The sequence below is a fragment of the Olea europaea genome, unplaced genomic scaffold, assembly GCF_002742605.1.
Source record: "Olea europaea var. sylvestris unplaced genomic scaffold, O_europaea_v1 scaffold1656, whole genome shotgun sequence".
NCBI lineage: Eukaryota > Viridiplantae > Streptophyta > Magnoliopsida > Lamiales > Oleaceae > Olea > Olea europaea.
The window spans coordinates 94,321-100,284 of NW_019234221.1; the positions used below are offsets into that span (position 1 = coordinate 94,321).

General features: G+C 33.8%; 1 pseudogene; it reads left to right on the forward strand.

Moving 5' to 3' along the window:
• The first annotated feature begins 2,508 nt into the window (after nucleotides 1-2,508).
• On the forward strand, nucleotides 2,509-3,668 carry LOC111377443 (annotated as a pseudogene).
• The last annotated feature ends 2,296 nt before the right edge of the window (nucleotides 3,669-5,964 follow it).

Genomic DNA, 5,964 nt, shown 5'->3' on the forward strand with positions numbered 1-5,964 from the left:
TACATTTGAAGTCTTGGGTTAGAATCCTTCCCATCCAATTCATTGTGCAACATTTTTATTTCTGCAATATTTACCAAAATTAATTTCATAATGAAGTGATTCGAACTTGTGACCTCTAGTTAGAATTATTGAAAGCCTAAAACAATATATATTAAGACTCTAGGTGAGTCAGCGACTATTATTATTATTATTATTATTATTATTATTATTATTATTATTATTATTATTATTATTTATTTTGTTGGTTTTTGTTTTTTTAATAATTTATAAGAAATGACTTGTAAGTATTAAGTTTTAATTTATATGTTATTTGAGAATACGTCAACTGTGAGTTGTGATATTAAAAATTAATTCGACTATTGTGGAATGTGAATATGTGATTTATGAAAATTGAAAATGAGAAATTGAAGAATTTATAATTTGTAATGAATTGATGTTGAGAATTGGAAATTGAAACTTTAATTATATTTTAAAATTAAATTTAATTACGTTTAATATTTTATTAACGTTCAATTCTCATAATGATTATGGAATGATTTTTTCAACCGATCCCAATTATGTTCTTATAGTGGTGCATCTAATCCGTCAACTACTTTTAGTCAGACAAACAATTTGTTAAGCATTGATAACACAAAGAGGTCTTATGTATCATGTAATTTATATTATTTCGATCATCCCTTGGACCTTGCATAAATCTACTCAAGGTCATGTCCTTATCCTCAACGACTTGACATTTCATTTGAAACTTGTCAAATTGAGCAACATACTCAATTACAAGTCGATTGCCTTGTATAAGTGCATTCCATTGATCCAACAAGTTACCCCTGTAAGATTGGGGTAAATACTTATCCTGAAGGCAGCGTTTCATTTCATCCCAACTCCTAACAGGGGGAGCATGAGGTCTCTCGAGGAAATCTTCAACACTTTTTCAAAAGAGTTGAGTAGTACCGGTCAATTTTAGATTGGCAAATTGAACTCTTCAATCTTCTGGGACCTCCTTTAGTTGAAGAGACGATACATATTTCTAACCCATTGAGTAAATACACTAAGGTCTAGATAGGAGCGAATCCAGCACCAGGTGAGTCCCCGCGACCGCCCGTACTGGATCCGCCGGAAGCAATTTTTTTTTTCTATAATAGATACATTTTTTAGCTTATATAATCGATAGTTCATTTTACTTCCAAACTCCCCTTGTAGCTTAGTTGGCTAGAGCTTACATTTATACATTTGAAGTCTTGGGTTCGAATATTTTATTAACGTTCAATTCTCATAATGATTATGGAATGATTTTTTCAACCAAATCCTAATCTAGTTCTTATAGTGGTGCATCTAATCCGTCAACTACTTTTAGTCAAACAAACAATTTTTTAAGCATTGATAACACAAAGAAATTTTATGTATCATGTAATTTATATTATTTTGAATTGTATAGAACTATAATATAATATAAATATACGATTTTTAAGTTTTAATGTATTTAAATATAGATCGAAGAATTTTTAATATTATTTAATTTAATATTAATAAACGACATCGCAATACGGTCCTTGACTATCGACGGTCAACGATCAACGATCACCCTAGTTAAGTCGAAGTCTTGGATTCGTCTCTGATGAGAGACCGCAGCAGCGTTGTCGTTTTCTATTGATACAATAGAATAGGAAAATCTCCTACTAGGGAAGAGAAGCAATTTATAGTTGGCGTAACAAAAGGAATTGAAAGAAGTTTCGTGTTTTTTTTGCTGCTTCCTTTCTAGGTGCGGGACAAATGGTGAGAGGCTGAATCTGATCAAGGATCAAACCGCACGCATCATGTGATGAAGATTCCAACTTAGTCGACTACTTGAAACGTATTGAAACTACCTCCAACATATAACGAACATTGACACGTTTCAAATTTATATCACTAACTTTATTGAATTACCTCTCCATCCATCAACCCACACTAGAGAATATTAGGGCAAACTAGCTAACTGTGAGGAGAAATAAAGCGAAAACAAATCAATTATGATCCATTTATTTGAGAGGTCCATAGTTGAGTCTATGTTTGAAGAAAAAAAACAATTTAACATAAACAGTAACATGCTTCCCTGCCGTGGCACATTATGAATTTATGATTGGTAGAATGTTTGTACAAACACGCTTTTAACGGGACCATCTTCACCCACTCTTCTTCTTTTTCTTCTTCTTCTTCATTTTTTAATCGGTAAATGTGAAATGTATTGATAAAAAAATATAAATACAAATACACTAGGCCTTCTCGGGCTTTCAAGTACATATCGTCTTAAGGGATTTAAGATTCTGACCTAAACGTGTGATTTTTGTGCGTGAGAATTTTAGGTCTCTGATTTTGATCGAAAATTTTACTCCGCTGATGATTTTGTAGTAATGACCCTATTTTCAGTTCCCTTATGTAGTTTTTCTGTACTTCGTTTCATTACAATTTACTGAGTCTAATGAGACTGTTACTTTTTTTTGTTAATTAGGTCAATGCAACTTTTGTCAGAAATCCGTGATCTTTATTTCAATGGCCTCATCGATCAATTCTTGAAATTGACGACTCTGTGGAGTGTTCAGTTTTATATGGAGACATTTTGTTGAACTGGGTCGGTAGAATTTAGAAGTGGGTGTGTTTTTAGAATTCGAAAATCATAATGGATGGTAACAAGGATGAGGCATTAAGGTGTATCAGTATTGCCAAGGAGGCAATTGCGTCGGGCAACAAAAAAGAGCCCTTAAATTCATCGGACTTGCTCGCCGCCTTAATCAAAATTTACTTGTTGATGATCTTTTAGCCTTGTGTGAGAATCTAGATTCGTCATCGTCCCCAGAGCTATCTGACGATGTAAAAAATGTTACTAAAATGAAAGATGATGTTGGTTCAGTTAGTGGTGATGGGATTCCAAATGGATTGAAGAATTTCTTGGAGGAGCACGTGCAGTTGATTAGGCAGATTAAGTGTAAGAAGGACTATTACTCGATTCTTGGTTTGGAGTAGAGTTGTTCAGTTGAGGATATAAGGAAAGCATACCAGGATCTGAGGAGGCATTTAAGAGAGTTAGCAAGGCGTTCACGTGTTTGAGCGATGATGACTCGAGGAGGCAATATGATCAGACAGGGTTAGTCGAGGATTTTGAGTATAATCAGTAGCACCACGTTAGGCAAAGGACAAGGAGAACTGGGAATGACTTCTTTGCTGATGATTTTGATCCTAACGATGTTTTCAGGGCTTTTTTTGGTCAGAATGACATGTTTTGGACTGCCCATGTTTACAGGACTAATGCAACCGGACCTGGTGGTCATCAGAGGGAAGACTTGGGTGGTATCGGTCCTAATTTGATGTTGCTTCTTCAGCTAGTGCCTTTTTTTATAATCATTTTGCTTGCTTATCTTCCGGTCTCAGAGCCCGAGTATTCTTTGCAAAGGAGATATTCTTATGAGTTTACGAAAACGACAGAAAAACATGGGGTGGAGTTCTTTGTTAAATCAACTGACTTCGATTAAAATTATCCACTTGGAAGCTCTGCTCGAAATGACATTGAAAATAATGTGATCAAGGGCTACAAACACATGCTTGGGCGTTATTGCCACATGGAAATGCAAAGGCGTCAATGGAACAGACACTTTCTGACTCCTCATTATGACAGGCTAGAAGCTTTAATGGCGTGAAGTTAGTTCATGCACTCTTACAAGTTTTTGCACAAAATGTTTATTTGTTGTGCTAGTATACTAAGTTTGGACTATATCTTACATGTGAAGTATGTTTCTTTTTCCCCCCCCCCATTTTTTCTTTATTTTGATAAGAAGTACCTATTGCAAATAAAAAGTAAAAATGGTTAGTATCTATCTTATCTTACTAAGGTTTACTTCAGTGACGCAGGACCAGAATTTGTTTTAGTAGTAACTAGTAAGAAACAACAATAAGCCGGCCACCATGGTTGAGTGTTGGTGCCCAACACGTATTGGACACTGACGTGTGTCGGTCGCACCATTTGAAGAAGTGGACATTTACTAAAAACGGAAAGTAGCGAACAAAGTTCACTCTCTCTAAAAGTACCTCTCAACGTAATTTTATCTATTCATAATTGATTATGATTAGTGAGTTTCAGTTTGCCTGTGCCGTCCGTTAAAGGTTTTCCCCCATAGGATAGAAAAAGATAGTGGCAGTGGCGTTCTGTTAGTTTGGTTCATTGATAGTTTTCTCAGTTCCTACGGGGGATTTGCACGTTTGATTTCACTTAAAAAATATTGGATATTATGGCATGTTTGGCTAAAGCTTAAATAAACTTTTTGTTTCCATTAACTTATTTAGTTACAAGTAAACTTTTTGAGCTTACGAAAACATACTCTACATGTCCTTGGGTATGGCACCTGATAATGTTTCAATCTTCGTCCGTGCATAATTCATTTCCTTAATATCTCAGTGGATTTGTGTTTCAGATCACTGCATAGGCTCTCCAGTGGCTTGTGCGCTTGGACAAATTGTGTGTGGACATTGCTGGTTCAGGGTCATTACATTACATGTACGTGTAATTATGGTATTGACTATATCAGGCATAATTACAGCAATTATGTGAAAAATATGCAGTTGATTTGTGATTTCCACTGCCAGTGTTGTCTGAAGTGAAACGCCTTGATTTTTGCACTTGAATAATACTTGCTGTAGATCCTACAAACCTTAAATGTTATTGGAATTTGCCTTTCATCTGATCTTGGCACGAGAGTTATGAATTTACTTGTAATTCTATGAAGTTGTTTACATGCTTCTTTACTTTGAATAGTTGTGCCAAAGCAGGTATATGTTGCATATATACATGCAGATTGCTATTTTGGAGCGTTGAGCCTGTTGTGTGTGTGTGTGTGTGTGTGTGTGTGTGTGTGATATATTCACATACACTATTTCCCATTTTATACTTATCCATATCATCTGTCATCTTACCTCCATCGACCTCCTAGAATGGAGTTAGGGCTAGCAGTGATAATGGATGCTATTAATTCAGCTGTCTGATAGCTCGACTCTCCCTCCTTATCCCGTTTGTACACTCGAAAACTTCTATAGGGATGACCTTCCGTCTCAACTCCGTCCCTTTTTTAAGTAATGAGGCTGGTGATAATTTCAGCAAGAAAGGCTTGTGCACTAGAATGGCTTATGAAAGAAAGGTAGTTAGCACAAATCATTCTTACTTTTTTAATGTTATTGTGCAAAACGTCCATACCTTTCATTTTTTAACACTTTTACCTTTACTTTCACCTTTTAGTGTGGAAATCATCATTTTCATCAAATTTCTTGTGTAAAATGATAAATATACCCTATTTAAATAAAACAATAAAAAAGAAAAGAAAAAGAAAAAATTGGAATCATACTTCCAAACTTTTTAAAAAGTGCAAATGAGTCCAAATAATTATTAAAGGGTAATTAGTACAAAACATACTTACCTTTCATTATTATTATGTAAAACGTTTATACATTTCATTTTTTTGACATTTTCATCCTTATTTTTATATTTCATTACAAAAATCATTATTTTCATCAATTTCCTCAATTAAAAATTGTAAAATGACAAATATACCATCCTCTTTAAATAAACAAAAATAAAGAAAAGAAAATTAAAGAACAAATTGCAACATACTTCCAAATTTTTCAAAAAAAATACAAATAAATTTCAAATAAATAATTTAAAAAAAAAATCACTTTCTTTTTTTAAGTGAAAAGTTGGGGATGTCTGGTGTTAAAAAAGGTTGATGGTAAATTAGTAACATTTCAAAAAGGTTAGGGACGAAAAGTGCCAAAACCCGTATTATTATTACTATTTTCTTTTATTTTTTGATGTGAACTCGATTTTTCTTAGCGACAATGTCATTTACGATTTTTTTCCTTCCTATTTTCTTTAAAAACTCTATTTAAATTCCATTAAATGCGGGAAATTAGAATATGAATATACTTTTTCTTAAAGAAAAATATGCA